The sequence below is a fragment of the Amphiprion ocellaris genome, chromosome 24 (assembly GCF_022539595.1).
Source record: "Amphiprion ocellaris isolate individual 3 ecotype Okinawa chromosome 24, ASM2253959v1, whole genome shotgun sequence".
In the NCBI taxonomy this organism is placed as follows: domain Eukaryota; kingdom Metazoa; phylum Chordata; class Actinopteri; family Pomacentridae; genus Amphiprion; species Amphiprion ocellaris.
Window position 1 is genome coordinate 15,264,399 of NC_072789.1, and position 19,625 is coordinate 15,284,023.

At 41.2% G+C, this 19,625-nt stretch overlaps 1 protein-coding gene and 1 long non-coding RNA gene across 10 annotated transcripts in view; one reads left to right on the forward strand and one right to left on the reverse strand.

Annotated features, from left to right (window-relative positions):
- LOC129348325 (uncharacterized) overlaps positions 1 to 9,998 on the reverse strand; it is a 33,198-nt gene extending 23,200 nt beyond the window's left edge. Inside the window, exons 1-2 of the long non-coding RNA XR_008600849.1 lie at positions 9,875 to 9,998; positions 8,951 to 9,799 (exon numbers count right to left, since the gene is read on the reverse strand). This is a non-coding gene — a long non-coding RNA (uncharacterized LOC129348325). The remainder of the gene's footprint in view (positions 1 to 8,950; positions 9,800 to 9,874) is intronic.
- The window catches only part of tns1a (tensin 1a), a 183,568-nt gene that overhangs the window by 43,177 nt on the left and 120,766 nt on the right, over positions 1 to 19,625 (forward strand). The window lies entirely within an intron of this gene.

The window sequence follows — 19,625 nt, forward strand, 5'->3', positions numbered from 1 at the left end:
CCTTTTTCTGGCTGGGATTTGCTATATTGCGTGACCTAAATATGTAGCGGGCAGCAGGAATTGATGGGACTCAGAAACACCCCACAGTTTAATCATTTGTTCCTTGTATGATTTCCAACTGATAAATCATGGTCATCTTGTAGTAGGATCGCAATCGTGATCGTCAGCAGGTAACTGACAAAATGTTCACATCATGGTTACAATGGGAAATCCTTAACAAATTCGTGGATCCAGATTATAAGCTGCATCAATGCCAAAATTTAGTCAGTTGGTCCTTGAGTCATTTCTGACTTTCCCTGAAAATTTCATTCAAATCTGTTGTTCCGTTTTTGAGTAATGTTGCACATGGACAGACAGATTCACAGACAAACGTACGATCGTCACATAACTCCGCCGTTCCTTGGCAAATAAATACTGGTCAAACATCAGTTGGAGTGTGGCTTATCTGTATCAGAAGAAAACCTTGAGAGCAGTTATACAAAGAATTAAGTATTTTTTTGTCATCTAAATGTGCTTGTCTCATTTTAGTTTAATGGGGGTTTCTACTGCTGTTTAGAGATTCTTCTCTGCTATTCCTTCTCCGCTTGTGTCTGTTCTCCTTGAGTCTTTATGTGTTCATTTCCAAATGTAAGACTGCTCTTGTCATCTACGACAGGTCCTGGTGCCTTCACTGGTCTGCTATAGTATAACAAACTGCGGAAACAGATACACATGGAGCGGAACAGAGTGACGATAACGTCACACGATTTGACAATGAAATGAAAGAGAATAAAGTGGGAATTTTGGCTGCCATGCCTGTTTGTATTGGTCTGGATTTCAGGTGCTTCACCGACATCCAGCGTTTCTGAAAGGTTGCACACAGAAGTAAGGATGTCTGATACTGGCTTTTTTGCCAATAGGGGCTGCACAGTGGCGTAGTGGTTAGCACTTTCGCCTTGCAGCAAGAAGGTCCCTGGTTCGCGTCCCGGCTTTCCCGGGATCTTTCTGCATGGAGTTTGCATGTTCTCCCTGTGCATGCGTGGGTTCTCTCCGGGTACTCCGGCTTCCTCCCACAGTCCAAAAATATGCTGAGGTTAATTGATTATTCTAAATTGCCCGTAGGTGTGAATGTGAGAGTGCTTGTTTGTCTTTGTATGTGGCCCTGCGACAGACTGGCGACCTGTCTAGGGTGTCCCCTGCCTTCGCCCGAGTCAGCTGGGATAGGCTCCAGCACCCCCCGCGACCCTAGTGAGGATTAAGCGGTGTATAGATAATGGATGGATGGATATGCCAATATTGTCCAACTCTCAATTTCCGATTCCGATGTTAACCAGTACCAATACGATATATGTGGGATTGGAAATATTTCCAAACCACAGACATATTGTTTGTCAGGAACAGCAGCTTGTTGCTGCAGCCACACTTGCAGGGCTTAAAGTGAAAAATAATCCTAAGACTGAACTTTTTTGCTTTTGGGTGGGGGCTCCATATCTCCTCTGTAGTATCATACATCAGTTTTTGCATGGATAATGTAACATCAAGAAAACAGGTGAGAACATTTCCCAACCAAAAACCCTGGTTTCTCACCAATATCCTTCGATGTCGGCTCTTCCTATCATTGTGAAGCAGAATTCACCAAGTGTTGGATTGTTCACCCACTAATAGGGAATGTGAGCTTGGTTTAGACCATTGTGAGACAGGTTAGTTTTACCGTACTGGTGATGTGTTGTTGCAATAGTAATTGCTACAACACATCTTGACCGTAATGCTGAATCCAAGCCAGAGATTCGGACAGGGAAGCCTACAGGAAGGCTAGAGCAGATCTGAACAGAGACATCAAGGCTAGTGGAACAAAGTACAGAGAGCAGATAGAGGCCAACTTCAGGGAGAACAACCCCCACTCCATGTGAAAAGGCATATAGAATGTTACTGACTACAAAAAAATGCCACCAACACCCCCCCTCCCACCGACACTTCTCTCCCAGACCAATTTAACACCTTTTTCTCCCACTTTGAAGAAGACAACAGTCAGGCAGAGGACACACAGCTGACATCATCAGAGCATGACCAGCCCCCCACCATCCAACAACATTAGGTACTGCGAGTCCTGCATGGCATCGACACCAAGAAAGCACTAGGACCGGATGGAGTACCAGGGAAGATACTGAAATCATGCGCTCATCAGCTTGCTGCAGTATTCACTAACAATCTTTAACCAATCACTGCAGCAAGCCACAATGCCCACCTGCCTGAAAACTGCCACCATAATCCCTGTGCTCAAATCCTCTGCAGGGTTGAACGATTACCGGCCTATGGCCCTGACACGGGTGATCATAAAATGTATGGAGAGACTGGCATTACAGCATGTCAAGGCCCACATCTCACTTGGCTTTGATCAACATCAGTTTGCCTAGAGGTCCAACAGATCCACAAATGATGCCATCTTCATCGCCCTCCACACCACTCTCAGCCACACTGAAAACCCCAGCACGTATATCAGGATGCTGTTTGTTGACTTCAGCTCGGCATTTAACTCTATCGGCCCCAGCAGACTCCTCAACAAACTGCAGACACTATAACCTGGGACCTCCCTCTGTCTGCGCAACAAGAACTTCCTGACAAACAGACTCCAGCATGTCAGAATGGTCACCTCCACATCCTCCACCATTGTCCTCAACACTGGTGTTCCTCAGGGCTGTGTGCTGAGTCCAGTCTTGTACACACTGTACACGTATAACTGTGTCGCTAGTCATGGCTCCAACACCCTAATCAAATTTACGGATGATACAACCGTTGTGGGGCTCATCAACAACGGTTATGAGACACCATACAGGGAGGAGAGCCAAGCACTGGTGACCTGGTGCTGTGACAACCAACTCAACCTCAACACCAAGAAGACAAAAGAAGTAGTGGTGGGACGCGATTTTAAAAAAAATTAATCTAATTAATTACAGGCATTGTAAATCATTAATTGCAATTAATTGCAGTTTTGTCAAATAGCAATATTTGACGCAATAAGTGAAATTTTTCAATTTGAATAAAATTGTGGTTGACAGTTGAATAAATGAATAGATATATACATGTTTAGAATTTAAAATTTATTTTAAAAAAGGAAATGGGACATATAGAAAAAAGTGATTTTGATGACAAAGCCTGAATTTAGTTGTTTTTTCCACTGTTTGGCACATAAAATCAGCATAAGTAGTTCAAGGAGCTTCAGAAAGTTGAAAATCCAGAGATTCATTCTGTTTTCATCTTTTCTGGGTCTGATAAATGGTGGAATTTTGATGGTTCTTTTTATAGGAATATCAATTTTTATTTATGTAATTTTTTTATAAACCAAAATTTTATAATTAAGTTATTAAAAGAGATATTTTTGTTGTTTAGGTTATTCCTCCTCCAAGGAGGCAGAGCCTCGACTGAGTAAAAACTTAAACCACAAAAATGTTTCATTTCTATTTATCTGCATTTTTCATCTGTCTGCTACATTCACAGATTAGTGCAAATCTAAGGGGGATTATAGCGATTTTATTCAACATTTTAAGACTTTCTGTAAACTCAAGTGGTCTATTATGGGATAGCTACACCATTAGCCGTTAGCATGACTCGTCGCTAATGTTAGCGCTGGTGCTAACAGCAACATGTTTTACATTGAGGTGATACGGCTTGAAGTGACGCAGTGATCAGAAAACTTTTTGTTGTACAATTTGCACACAACCAGGCTTCTATCCAAGCTACCATCGGGAAGATTTTTTAAAAGAAAATTTTCTGCCCAACAAGCTCAATATCGTTTTCCTTCACTGTTCACCAGAGCCTGACTTCACTCAGTGCTTCCTGTGCTTCTTCTTCATGGCTAGAAACAGACTTTAGGTTCATTACCGCCACCTACTGGGCTGGAGTGTTCATCAGAGTTTCCGGTGTGCCAGAAATGAGGGAACTGAGGAGGGTGCAATTAATTGCGTTATTATTTTGAACGTGTTATTTTGGCTATAATTAATTAATCGAAATTAATGCATTGAAGTCCCAGCCCTAAAAAGAAGTCATTATTGACTTCCGGAAGTCGAGGACTACACCGCACTCAGACCTGAGCATCAATGGGGAGGAAGTGGAACGAGTCACCAGCTTTAAGTTTCTTGGCTTGCACATCTCAGAGGACCTTGGCTGGACTGTGAACACCACCCACATCATCAAAAAGGCCTAGCAGCGTCTCTTCTTTCTCAGAACACTGAGAAGGAACAAACTCCCTCCACCTCTGCTGAAAAACTTCTACCAGTGCACAATAGAATGTCCTCACCAATGGCTGTACGGTGTGGTACACCAGCTGCACTGCATCTGAAAAGAAACAACTGCAGCAGGTAATCAAGACAGGCAAGTGGGTCATCGGCTCCCCACTTCCATGCCTATTGGAGAGCTATTCCAGCCGTCTCCTCCGACAGGCCACAAAGATCTGGAATGACCCTGAACACCCAGGACACTGTCTATTTCTCTATTCACCGGATTTCCCTCTGGCAGATGAGAGCCTGCACCAACAGACTGAGACACAGCTTCTTCCCCATAGCTGTGAAGAGACTGCTTCAAGAACCAGGATTTCCTTTCATTAGCTGAGATTGAGTGAGATTGTAACATAGTTATTCCTAAAATGTAAATTTGCACCGCAACGATGTTCTCTCGTTTACTCAGTTCCACAGGTTATCGCTGTTACTTTGACTGAGATATTGTTCTGCTTACATGGAAATTAAAGTGTATAAATAAGTAAGTTTGCACATGACAGCAACAATGTTCACTTATAAATTACATGGAGATTATTTTCACCGACGTATTCTGCTGTCATCATATAGTAAATTGTTATATGTAAAATCATATCATGGTTGCCAGGCTGTTCTGTTCCCTCTTGCTGTTGTTTATCCCATATTTATATATGCCTATTAGTACGTGCGTCGTGTGGGCACGTTTTGTTAGGTTTCAGTCACTTTCGAGGATAGTGTGGGTCGGCAGGTTCAGGAACCATTATTTTGGGGGTCGCGGGTTGAAAAGTTTGGGAACCCCTGCTTTAAGCCATGCACTTGTTTACACGCTTCACAACGCAGTTTGATGATGTGATCATTTGCGCGCCGGTAAATGCCGATGAAATCCAGGCATTATTTTATCGGTTTTCTTGATAGGCAAAAAAAAAAAATTATATCGACCGATTTTTTTAAATTTTATTTTTATTTTTATGTCAATATCGGGCCGATAATATCGGTGGGCCGATATTATTGGATATCCCTACACAGAACCTTTAAGGAATTGCACAAGCTTACAACATTTGATCTGACTCAGCAATGAGTTGAATGGTTTTATCTTCTGAACCAAGTTTGTGCTGGAAAATGTTATTCATTACATACCATCTGAAATATGCATTCACATAATTCATTCACAGAAAATAGAATATTGTAGACCTACATGAGAAGAAATAAAGTCGCGTGGTGTATCGATTGTGCCTCCCCTTTTCTTTAAACAAATTCCTAATTTTTACCTCTTCACAGTGACCACATTTGATCCCTATCTGCAGTGGAAAGGAGAGGAATGCATGGAGAGAGCAAATGAAAGGAAGGAGGAATGAATGACAGAGAGCAGAAAGAGAAATGGGTGGAGAGGAAGAACATGATAAGGCTATTCTTAGTGGTTTTAGTTTTGACTGGTGAGGAAACATGTTGAAACCTCTCTCTCCTTTCTTGTCCTCTTCAGTTGGCCCTGATTCCTACTTCCTCTCCCTTCCCCCAAAAAACATCCCCAAAACCATCAATCTACCCAAATATTACTATAGGAACAAGAGCTGTGTGTTTCCAAAACATCCAAGGAGAAATCTGCCAAATACCTCCAAAGCCAGACAAAGTCATTTGTGGTGGCAATTTGGAGAATAATCAGAATAGCATCGTGAGTCATCCATTCTAATGGTGGCAGACATTGGACAGGAAATATTTTAAAAGAGGAGTAGTAAGAGCTGTATATCTGTAAATCACTGGAGATAGTAATTTTGAAAGTGACAGGGGGAAACTATAATTCCGGTTGAAAATTTGGAGCTTTGGCATGACATTCCTAATTTTTATTCTCTAATGTGTTATTCCCAAGACTGGTTTTCCTTGGAAGCAAACATTTTACTGGCTTTACTAAGTGAAATGGCCCTTGAATAAAAATAAATGACACAGTATGACAGTGTCGTACTCATTGTTTTAGGCCTGTGAAAATGTGAAAAAATAATGTCAGATACTGTTGTGGCTTTAAGCGATGGCATAGCTTTCTTCTGCAGCCGCTGCGCTGACCTTGAACAGGAAATTTGTCATGAAGCACAATGAGGTTGTTGCCGGCAGTTTTGCAGTTCACCAGACATGAAGATAACTGCTGTGCTACAGTGATTTCATTTTATATGTTTATTATTTTAAGTTGCTGCAAGTTCCTTTGTTTTATGCCATACAGTAAGCGGGACATTAAAGACGATTGAATGTTTTACGGTTACTCTGTTAAGCAGCATCTCCATTTTAATGGCATTTTAATGTCACTGATTTTAATGATGCTGTGATAAAGATAAATGTTTTAAACATATGCTGTGAGACCGTTTATTTAAATGTCTGCACCATACCCACCATAACTTCATAAATTTACTGTACATATAATTTATTTGATGGGAGTCCATGATGGAGTAAAGTAATGGAAAGCGGTTATTGGTGTTATAAGTGTGATGTGATGATTAGATAATAATTTGGATCATTCATAGCTGGAAAAATATTGCAATAATCATACATAATTTTAGGTGACCATTGTCAATCAGGGCCATAGCCTTGACTGAACACACTGAACTCATGCCTCTAACAGGAGAGATTAAACAACCTCAGTACATGTTTATGCCTTGAGGCTTTAAAATGAGTCCACACACCATTTTATGATGTTATAGTGGATACATCCATCTTTTATGTACAGTCCAAAATATAATACAGCTAGTTTTTCATTTTCTGTATTACTTTGCAGAAAAAGAAATGTTTTGTGACAGATTTCTTTAATTGCAGCAGGTGGAAAGTGTGCATCTGAAATTTACAATATGATGTCTTCACTTGGGCAGTAAAACAATTTGACTTATTGCACTTTTAATATTCAAAAAATATTCCTGCAATCTTCTTGTCAGTGGAACAAATCTGCTCAACTTTAAATATCTGTAACCTGATGCGGTTCAATCATTAACCTTCAAAGTTTCTGAAAATGTCAGCGCAAACATCAAAAAGACAGATGTCCAGTAATGATGAAGAGCAATTAATAGTTCCTGGCTCCCCTTCATTTAGTATTTTTCTTTCTGTTCAGTCACAATCATTTCTATGTGGAATCCTGTATTGAGCATTGAGAACACTCTATATGGGCAATGGATGCATTCTTGTCCCACAGCATATAGAAGGTGACCTTTGTTAACATCAGTCTGCTTGTTGTGTGTGTCTGTATTGAAGTGGAGGCTTGTCGGGACAGTGGCTGGATTACTGGCCAAAGTCTAGCTGGACACCGAAGTAGGGTGTTGGAGACAGAGACTCTGTTAGACAGGAGTCTCTTGTGTTTGGTTTCTTATACCTGACTCTCAAGCTGCGGTTTCTCTGTGGCGTTTTCATTTAGATTGGGAAATTTTAAAAGCAGTAATAAATTAGAAGAACTACATTTTATAATTTAAATTAGGGTGTGTTTCTGGCTACCTAATAAATGTGTGGTCAGAATGTGTGCTCCTTTTTAGTCTGCATAAGAAAACTTACTGTACACAACCAGTATATTTTCCAACATGTTGGTCACATAGACTTTCCATAACATCTTTTGCTTTGCCATGATCTGATGAGGAAATTTTAAAAATGCATAAAGTTGATGTGCAAATGCTTTCACTTTGATTCATACTTTTTTTTTTTTTTTTTGTATTTTGCACTTTCTAACTATCTGCTGAGAAAGACATATGGCTGGGTAGTCACAAACTTTGGTGTATCATGCACTGGGTTTATTGAGGCTTTCTTGTTGACAATAGCTGATCATTGAGGTTGAAAATATTATTAGAGAATAGGATGTAAAAATTCTAAACAATGTCCTGAAAAAGGTTTTTAAAAAATTAATTAATTTTAAAAAAAAAAAAAAAAAAAAAAAAAAAAGCTCCGTGAAGCTGCGGGTAACTACAGAGTAAGATACTTAAATAAGTCCTTTTTTGGCTTTCTGCAAAAATAAATTAAAAATTAAGCTACTTATGACTGGATGATCTGACATTTTTTTGTCACTTCTTTTGTAGGAGTTTTTCAGAAACAAAGAAGACATAAGATTTAGACACTCAAAGAGTCTTATGTCTTTTCATGTCTATTTTAGGAAAATCACATTACATTTGTTTATGACATATTAAAAATATGTATTTAATCAACATCTATGCCTTTTATTGTATTGCTTTCTCATTGGTGCTCCTGTTTAGTCAACTACTCATATGCAGAGGTGGGTAGTAACGAGATACATTTACTCCGTTACATTTACTAAAGTAACTTTTCGAAAAAAAATATACCTCTAAGAGTAGTTTTACTCTGACATACTTTTTACTTGAGTAGATCTGAAGAAGAAACGCTACTCTTACTCCGTTACACTGGGCTACACTCGACTCGTTACTTTTTTATTTACCTCGTTAGATATGCTTTATTTTGCTGGAGAGACGTCCCAGTGGATCTACCACATGACTGTGTTTCACCAGTCTGACAATTCAACGATAATCACATGACTCTGTTTCACCAGATGTCGCCTTGCGGTCACATTACAACGTACAAACTGTGGCGGCAGAGCGGCACAAATTCTACACACGTAGCAGACAAGGAATGAAAGAAACATTTTCGAGAAGTTTGATCTTGCTTCGGAGTCTGACAACATTAGCATAGGATTAGCATGGATATCTCCGTCTTCGGCTTTTGTTAGAACACAAAAGTCGAAGACCGCTACTCACATGGGCGAAGTGAAGCATGACATCAGGCTTGGTAGGTCCGCGTGATACAGCAGGGGGCAGGGGCACAACCCCCGAATATTCGGTTCCAGCTGTTAGGCTTTTCTCTGAGGCTCAGATGCAGGAAAGAGAGGAAGTCAGGCAGTTGCGGCAATAAATCATTTCCAACAAGAAAAGCTTATAGAACTACAAATCCCGATTGAACTCAAAACCGGACATAACCAGAATGACAAGACAACAACTACAACTAAAACTCTGCAATGCCTCTAGTGGCTGGCAGATTAAACAAGACTAGAATTAAGCTATAGCTGACCCACAGCAGGTAATACCTGGGCAGGAGAACAAAACTGAGAAACAAGAATAACTCAAGACTCAGAGGAGCTACACTAAGATCGAAGAAGTACAAAAAACAACTATGAAGCAAAAGAGCTTTAAAGCTCACACAACAAACCTGATTCTCAAATACGACAATAGATATTTTAAACAAGCTAGAAACTCCGTAAACAACGGCTACAATGACTACAACTACAAGCAAGAACTCCACAACAAAAGACTACAATAATTATTACTCTATCAGAACTATAAACAAGAAAACTCAAACCGAGCCTGCTCGGACTGGTTCCCAGCTGGCCGCTAGGAAACGGGGTGACAGAGACTCGAAGGTGGCATGGACGTGTGTCTGCAGAGACGGCAGGTGAGGGCTGAAGCTGGAGCAGGTCGGAGGATGGCGGAGGAAAAGGTAGGAGATGAACCAGGTGACTGTGTCCAGAAGGGGAGAGGGGCCGGTTGGTTGGTGAGTCTGGTGAGGCCGAATCCGGGAGAGAGATGAACACAAACGGAAGGCAGTCCAGGCTGAGAGGAGAACAGAAACACATTACTGGAGTTCTCAAAAATCACAAAGGTAAGAATTACTGAATCAGCACTAACTAGATGCTTTTACGATCCAGTGTCGACAGAAGAGTAGAGTCTGGTTATATTGTGAAGGAGAAGTGAACTGATAGGCTCTGCAACATCTGCTCCCACTTCTGCTGATTACCCTGATGGAGATCGCTCACACCTGCCGCCGCCGTCTGCACGTCACACGTTCGTAAAAAGGAAACAAACACAAAGGGAAGGAGGGGCCCTAGCCAGAGCCTGCAGAGGCAGGCCTGACACCAACCCTAGCTGTATTGTTATTTTCTACCTGCTGAGCCTGTGCTATTTGGAGGGAAGTGAAATACAGTATACAGTATATTTTGTCACTGGAAGTAGTTTGCACTGTTCAAACATAAAAACATACTTCAGGTATTTGTTTCAAAAGCTTTATGTTGTGAAAAAAAGAGATTTGGAAATTAGTGTTTCTTGTGCATTAACTTGTCATTTTGTAAAGATGTTATTTATTTTTGCTATTTTTTATTTTATTATTTGGAAATACCAGAATTTGCACATTATTTTACATTTTTGTCTGTCTGATCACGATTTCTAAAAAATAAATCGGACATTACAATCAAACAGCTACTCAGTACTTGAGTAGTCTCTCTTTTTTACTCTTACTTGAGTAATTTTTTGGATGACTACTTTTTACTTCTACTTGAGTGATATTATTTTGAAGTAACGTTACTCTTACTTGAGTACAATTTTTGGATACTCTACCCACCTCTGCTCATATGCTAGATGGGGCATTACTCGTCACCCTAATAACCCAGAAAAGAGAAGCTTCAAACATTTGTTGAAAAAGGATCATTTTTTAACCCATGGCTTGATATTTTCCAAATCCTATAGGAGCCTTGATGCCTAACTCTAACCAAACAGCACCTGAAAACAAAGCAAAAGTGAAAACATATCAGACATCTGCTTTCACCCTTCTAACCACCCAACCTGGAGACTGGAAAAAACTACTTGATAATGATATTTTACCAAAAGAAAACACATTTCTTATAAAATATAACTGACAGTTTAGTTGTGTAGGAAAATAATTTTAGGAGATTTAGGAGATGCATTGGGCAGTTTGTGTCCAGCAATGTGCCTGAGACAGTTTTTTGCAGACTTATGTATACATGTGTGTACCAGACCATGGCACCTTACCAATTTTCTTGGATGTTTCTCGCAGTTTCATCCCAATTGGGTTAATCTTTTAGGGTCACATGTACATCAACATACTCCCACTGCCTGAGTTCAGGGTTCAGTTTGGCACTGATGCAACAGAATCATGCAAACAGATCCAGCCAAGAGCATCTCATTAGTCTACATGTTGTGCATGTGTTTTTGTCTTCTCTGGTTAACTGGATAGCATAAAGTCTGTAAACGCTCTGTTCTCTCTCACTCTGCATGGAAACAAGCCCTCATTATTCCTGATGATTTATCCCTCCCATGTCTTGGAGGAGCCTCCTGGAATGCCGTTGCAGTGGTTTGTACTGTTCAATGGGCTGGTGGGTTGGAAGACAAAGGCGAGGTTTGGCAGGGAAAAGTAGGGGCAGAGAGTAAGATGGTAAGGGACTGGACAAGACAAGCAAGCATACAAGAAGTTTGAATATTTCTCTTGTAAACAACATTCCTGGAGAGGACTGTTGTCTTGACCTGGCTTCCTTTTATGTAATGCAGTGTACATGTTTGTGCTTTTTACTGAATGCATGTTGCTGTTGCAATACTTCCTAAACCACAAGACAAATTTGTTTGCACAACCTTGATTGTACTAATACTGGATAGATGCAAGTTAGGTTGAGGATTCTCTAATGCAGGTATTTCTATTTTACCCTTGAGAATTTAGGTTTCACTTTGAGATTAAGGCATCTAAAATATGTTCAAAAAAGGAATTAATCCTAGTTAGGTTTGCAAAGCAGTCAACATGTCACATGCTGCTTCCCCAAAAGTCACAAGATGCTTAAAAAATTAATTATGTAGGTTGTAAACAATTTCTAGAAGAGCCTAATTCTCACCTCAAATTTATTCCCTGTAATAATTCAGGAGAAAATTTGGTTCTCCAGTTTGAACATTTGTCAGTGTAGGAAAAAATTCACTTATTTTTGTGTGCAGCCTACTTGAAATTGACTTTGTTTCAAGCTTCGATTGGCAGGACTAAAAGCAAGAATATTGTGGTTTGGGGGGGAAGATAACAGTATAGACCAGAGGTAAATGCCTGAATCATCTTTGGAAATGCTGATGTTTACGCCAAGTTCCCTTCTCAAAGTGCTACCATTCAGCCACAATGAACATTAGCAGGTTTTTTTGTTCAAAAGTACATCGTACAATCACGCAACTTGTTTGCTTATCGCTGCTATCAGCTAGAGCCGGACAAAGTGCTCTCATAATCAGGCTGTCCTGCTTCCTGGAGTTGTAATTGTTCACAGATTTCAGAGCAGCAGCAGGGGAGAAACAGGATGAATGGGAAGTGAGCCATGATGGCAGTCCAGGAATAATATAAAAGTGGGTATGAGACAATTTGGAAACCCAAGGGGCATATTCCTTCCAGTTAATATATTTATACCTAACAGTCAGTTAAGAAAGCACTTCCTCAGCCTCTCATGTGCAGCTTAGAGTAATGTTTGCATTCTGTTGTGTATCATGCAGTGTGAAAGGCATCACACTTGTTTATTAGACCTATTTTTTATCAACTCACTAGAAAAAGAAATCAAGAAATCTGCAGCCTCAAGTTTTGAGAGGGCATTCTTGTCTTAAAGCTGTTGACGTTTGGAAGCAGATGTGGCAATCCAGTCACATGCTGCATTTCTATTTCCAGAAGATCTAATAGTTCATTGTCATGCAAAAGAAAATCCAAGGAATTTCATTATTATGATGAGACTCAAACACTCCCCATTTCATTTCTAGCGAGCCCAAAATCGCAGTCAGTCAGCCACAGCACTGATGTGGAAGCGACGAAGCATTTTAGAGAGAGAAAGAGTGCCGTGTCAGACTTCATATCAGAAAACTCTGAGGATGTATTATCTGACGCAGAATACTACTTTTTTAAACTCAAACTCTCTCAAAAGCAGCTTGTTAAGTATGCGTATTCATGCACATTCTTAACTCAGCTGAGCCTGACCTGAGCTATGCCGAGGCTAGTACTAGTGCAGAATTTCAAGGGCAGGGGTTTTGAGGTCAAGGTACGTTGTACTGGCATCCCAGTCCACATCCTAGCATGTGTGGGGATGTGTTACAACTGGGAGAGGCCTTGAATCAGACCTCTGAAAAATGACATGCTCCATAAAATACAACTCGAAGTATTTATGTAGCTTAGCATGTGTGTCTCTAGAGTTAGACTAGAATGTTTTCTTTTGAGAAAAATAACCAACTTTGACTTTCTTGGCATAGAGCCACAAAATCACTTCAACTAAGTAAAATGTGCCAGCCATACTTATGTTGGTGCACAATACAAAAATTTTGTTTGAGGCTTTGTTTTGGTGGAAAAAGTTTTCATACCTGCTCAATCAGTTATGAAAGTTCAAGAATAATAGATTTTTTTTTCCATTTTTGTGACCAAGTGTTCTATGTATTCTGTGTTTTGCTTTGTATTATTGTTACATGCAACCGCCACATGGTTCAGAAAATATCACTGGCATTATAATTTTTTGTTAATGTGTGCTCAGAGATTGGATTTTTAATGACAGTTTCATTTTTTTCATATTTCAAGTCATCCAAATCAGAGATTAGATGATTAGATTAGATGATTTTTAAATTTTTATTTATTTTTTTTAAGTTAAGGCACATCAGAGGGTGAGCATAAGATCTGTGATCATTTGAAATGGAGTAACCATGAAGAACTGTGAGATGCTTACATTTTTTGGGATCTCTAAAAAATCCTAAAATTTAGGATTGCAGTTGGCATAGGTGTATTTTGACCCACACCATGATGCTTTCCTAAACCTAACCAAGAAGTTTTGTTGGCTGAGCTTAATTTTGTAGTGACTGAAAATAACTATAAACAGTGACTGAAAAAGCTACACAGTACAGAGGTTATGCAAAAAAAAAAAAAAAAAAAAAAAAAAAAAAAAAAAAAAAAGAGAGAATTGTCCCACATGGGAATCAAACTCCAGTCTTTTTGGTGAAAGTCCAGTATTATGTTAATGTTACCACCAACCATCTAACATCCTAATATGGACATTGTAGGTATTTTTATGTGCAAAGTAACTTGCGAGTCTCCATGGACATTTGAAATCTGAAACTGGCCAATTGAAAAGGAATCTCACAATTTTCACAGCAAGTTAGAACTAAGTTGCCTGATCAGATTCAAACTTGGCAAGTTGCTGTTTATGACTGGCATCTCACCCCTGAACCACAGTGGTGTCCCAGGTTGACAGCACAAGATTGTTTACATTGAATCTTGTTCCTTTGCTGGCTCAGATGTCATTCACATACATGTTATACTTGCCATATTTCCTCAAACGACCTTTTTATTACTTATAATTACAAAAAATGAGCATTGTATTTAATAATCGAGTGATCTCAAATTCACTTCTTAAAATTTAGTGTTGAACAGGCTTCTAGGACTCCTCTTCAGTGCTGTTGTACCAGCATTTTTCCTTCTAAGGTTCTCCTTTTTATTTGTTTTATCTTTCATAAGGGAGAAAGTGGAGCAAAATAGCAAAAAACACAGTAAGGTGTACATCGAAGAAGGGATGAGGAGCGTTCAAGAATGTTGGCAAGGAAAAGAGAGTAACCATCCAAGCATGAAAGTGAAAAAGGTAGAATGAGAGAGAGGGGGAGAGATTGGAAGTGAGAAAAAAAATCACGAGGCACACACTAATTCACCTGAGCCAAGCCTCCTCATTCCTTTGCACTCCCTCAAAGAAGGTAGTCTGTTTCCCTGGCACAAAGCTCCATCTCCAATCTCCATAGCAACACCCTTACAGGTATAGCACGGTAGTTGGGAGATAGCGTTATCACACAAATGGTACGGAAGGTCTAATAACCGAACCCAGAGTGCAGGCACACAGGAGGCAGACAGGCATTCTCAAACAAGGACTTATTCAAAAGAAACAAGACACTGGCAGAGTGAACTAAAACAAACCAAACTCCATACAAAAATCAACGAATTTAACAAAACCCAAACAGAACTCAAAACTAACTAAGAATAAACAACATAACTGGCCACGACATGGGCTAAGAACTAAAACAAAACACCACGGCCTGACTTTCAACCAAAGTCCAAACGGGGGGGGCCAGACCGGTTCAGAAACCGACAGTCAGAGGCGGCACGCGCTGGGGTTGCCGACGTGCAGCGGAGAGTGCAGGGCTGCAAATGTGCAGCGGAGAAAAGGCGGCGGGGAGCCGAGACGGGGACAGAGGGGGGAAGCTCTGGAATCATACCGGGCTCACGCTGGAGAGTTCCAGGGCTCCAGCCAGCAGCCGGACAGGACAGAGCAGGCGCAGGAAGTCCGGAGCTGAAGCGGACCTGGGCGGAGTGGCTGGCGGGGAGCCAGCAGTGGCAATGAACCAGAGGCGACTGGTGGGGCGAGCCAGGCTTTAACTGCCACTGATGAGATTGGACACAGTTGTGCTCCTTCTGCAGCTGTGTCCAATTGCTAGGCTCGTCAGCTGGTCCGGGGTGAAGCACAGAGAAGGGAGAGGCCATGACAGCTTCTCCCCCACGGGATTGCACCTAAATGAAATAACTTACAGGTTTTTCTCAATTGATAATACACTGTTCCTGAAAATAGCACACATTTCCCAACACACTGCACACTATTTTTTTTATTTGAACACAATTCACAAAGCACTGCACACTTGTGTCAAAAGCGCACGTTATTGTCAAAATTTGAACTTTGTTTTCAAAATTAAGACCCATGAAGCAAAACTAGGCACTGCATTACTAAATACAAAACACTCTTCTCTTACTGTGTTTTCACATGAAGTGTAAAAAAATGATACAGTCCTCAAAAATGACAACTTAAACACAAATGCATCCTATAAATGAATCAGACGGGGCCATTGCAGTGCCTGACTGTACATTATAAAATAAAAATAATGTTGGACAAAAAATACAGCACTGTATTGTACACAGTACAGTATGCAAATATTGACACTATATATATATGTGTGTGTGTGTGTGTGTGTGTATGTGTGTATGTAAGAGTTTAAGAGATGATATCTAGCCATTTTACATGGTTTTCTTGATAATAAACAAAACCATTTAAGTTCTTACATCAATAGCTATGGCATTGTACTGCCAAACACAGTGCTTTTAGGAATTCCATGTTTTCTTTTCTGTCTGTTTTAGTCACATGATACACACAGCAGTTAGTACTTGATTGCATAACCACTGTTTTTGATGGCTGTATCCATGCATCTTGGCATGCTCTCCACCAACTTCTGACATTGTTCTGCTGGTACAGCAGCCCATTCCTGTTGCACAAATTCAAACAAATTTGCCTTGTTCTTGGACTTGTGCTTCTCCATTTTGGCAAAGGCCAAGCCATGGTTCCAATGTTCTGGTTCTCCATCCAGGCTTTAACTGGCCTTGCCGTGTGGCAAAGGTCTTGTTGGAAAATCCAGTCATAGGAGGCAAGAAAGAGTTTTCCAGCTGATGGAAGAAGACTGTTTTCAAGAGTAGTCCTGTACATGACCTGATTCCTTGGCCCTTCACACAATTGCATCTGCCCTGTTCCACGTGATCATGTGACTTTCATGTTCACATGATGTGCTTCTGTGGGTCAATTAATGACACTGCCACCTTTCCTGGACTCTTTTCCTCCATACCTGCGATGTTGACCTGGCGTTTTGCCCAGCTGCAGCCGCTGCAGGCGCCGTGGTAAGAGAAGTGGCATTCAAGTTAGACTCAGGGCTTACCTGGCTTCGTGCTACACCTCTGATCCTCACCATTCATCTGTCCGGAACCCCTTGGAGTCTGACAGTTTCGACGCGCGGCTCTCCCCAGGGTATTGCTACCGATGGCTCAAGCCGGTCATCCCTGAAGCCGGGTACCCTCTTCCATGCCGCTGACCAGTGAGGATCCTCAGTTGGGGCTGCATACAAGATCCTCTTTGTCCGGTCAGTTGTCTCACTCAGCAGTCAGACCACTACTTAATCCGCTTGGCCCTGATTAATGTCAGATCGCTTCGTAGCGATTTCTTCACTTCCCACTTCCAGGATTTTCTGTTGTTGATGGAAACGTGAAGTAAACCAGGTGACAACAGTGCGTTTTCAGAGCTCCTCCCTGTTGGCTGCTCTCCTCGAGCATCTGGTAGAGGAGGAGGTCTTGCCTCTGCTCAAAGATAAGTTTAGATTCCGACTTCTCTCCACAAATAACTACACATCTTTTGAACTAGTTATTTGTGATTGATCTTACATGTGAGATTTTATGTGCTGTCGTGTACCGCCCAGCTGCATATAATAAGGATTTTATCCAAGAATTTTCATTTGAATGCACTCCTACATATGATGAGCTTTTGATTTGTTGAGATTTTAATATTCACATTTGCTGTCCGCCTAATCGGTTTGCTACTGACTTTGAAAAAATTGTGGATTGCTTTGATTTAATCCAATCAGTTAACGGACCTACACACCACCTTGGTCATACTCTGGACTTTACTATCTCCTGCAGACTGTCTTTATCTATCAGGGAATTATCTGAAACTATCATATCTTCACCTCCTCACAGCTGGAGCATTTGCCACTGCTTTTATGAACACACATCAAACTTTAGACCTGTTTCTCATTTCCTATTTTGTCCAAGGTTTTAGAAAAAGTTGTTTTTATACAGTTACAGTCTTTCCTTGAGAACAACGGGATTTTTGAAAAATTTCAGTCTGAGTTCAGATCTCGTCACAGTACTGAGACTGCTCTGTTAAAGGTCTACAATGAAATTGCATTGTCCGTTGATGCCAAGCGTCCTATGTCTCTAGTGCTCCTGGACCTCACAGCGGCTTACAACACGGTAGACCATACAGTCCTCCTGTCTCATCTGAGGCAGTATGTTGGCATCAGTGGTACCAATCTTAGGTGGTTCACTTCTGCTCTTACTGATCAGAGTTTTTCAGTTGTGATTGGTGACCTGTCCTCCTCTCGTGTGTCTCTCTCTTGTTGGATGCCACATGGTTAAATTCTTAGGCCTACTCTGTTCCCCCTTTATATGCTGCCATTTGGGTCATTTATAGCTAAACATAATCTGTCTTTACACTGTTATGCAGACAACATTCAGATGTATATACCAGTGCAACCAACAGCCGATCAGCCTGCGTGAGCCCCGGACGGTCGCTCTCCTGGAGCCTGACCCAGGAGCGTTATGGTTTGAATGTAAGCAGGAAGCCTTTCTAGGCCTTTGCATGTGCAGTGCTGCTTATGACATGAAATGGCCTCTTATATACCTTGGGAATACAATTAAATTCAGATTCAGGAAATTTTATTTGTCCCCAGGGGGCAATTAAAAAGGCACGTAGAGCAGGCAGTGCAACAAGGACGTAATTAAGCTTAAGGTTGTCATATAGGACATCAAATATTATGTAATCAGTATAGTACAGATTTTTTTTTTATAAATATCATGTAGAAGATTATATACAAGAGGATGAGGTATCAGTTATTGCACATAAGTAGGAGGATACGTTTCTAAAATGGGGGAAGAAAAAAGTGCAGCAGTAAACAGTACACGGTGGAGTTTATAGTGCGGCATTGTACAATCTAAGAGATGCTGGAATAAACGACCTGCGGAAACGTTCCTTCTTACACCTAGGGTGTACCAGTCTGTTGCTGAATCCGCTTCTTAAGGAGTTCACACTCTGATGCAGAGAGTGAGAGGTGTTTCTGATGATAGAAGACAGTTTGGCCAGAACCCTCCTCTCTCCCACCACCTCCATGGAGTCCAGGGGGCAGCCACAGACTGAGCTGGCTCTTTTTATCAGTCTATTTAGTCTGTTCTTATCATGCTCAGAGCATCCCCCTCCCCAGCACACCACTGTATAGAAGACCACCGATGCCACCACAGTGTCATAAAAGGTCCTCAGCAGTGGCTTGCTCACACCAAATGATGCGAGTCTTCTCAGCAGGTATAGACGACACTGACCCTTCTTATACAGAGAGTCAGTGTTATCTGTCCAGTCCAGTTTGTTATTTAGGTGAACACCCAGGTACTTGTAGGTCATCACTCTCTCAATGTCAAGTCCCTGGATGTTCAGCGGTGGAGTGTTTGAGGGTTTCCTGTGGAAATCGATCACCATCTCCTTTGTCTTGCTGGCATTCATTTGGAGGTGGTTCTGCTCACACCAGTAGACAAAGACCATGATGACCTTCCTGTACTCACAGTCATTCCCCTCTGACACGCATCCTATGATGGCAGTGTCATCAGAGAACTTCTGGAGATGATAACTGTCTGTGGAGTAGCAGAAGTCCAATGTATAGAGGGTGAAAAGGAAAGGTGAGAGAACTGTACCCTGGGGGGCTCCTGTGCTGCAGACCACCACATCAGACACACAGTCCTGTAGCCTCACATACTGTGGTCTGTCTGTGAGGTAGTCCATGGGTCCATGCAGCCAGCTGGTCACTGACCCCCACTCTCTCCATCTTCACCCTCAGCAGTGAGGGTTGGATTCTATTGAAGGCACTGGAGAAGTCGAAGAACGTGATCCTCATGGTGTTTCTAGTGTCCTCCAGGTGAGACAGGGATCTCTGCAGCAGGTAGAGGATGGCGTCATCCGTCCCAATCCCAGGCTGGTACACAAACTGCAAGAGATCCATGTTTGGACTCACCAGGGGACGAAGATGGTTCAGGACG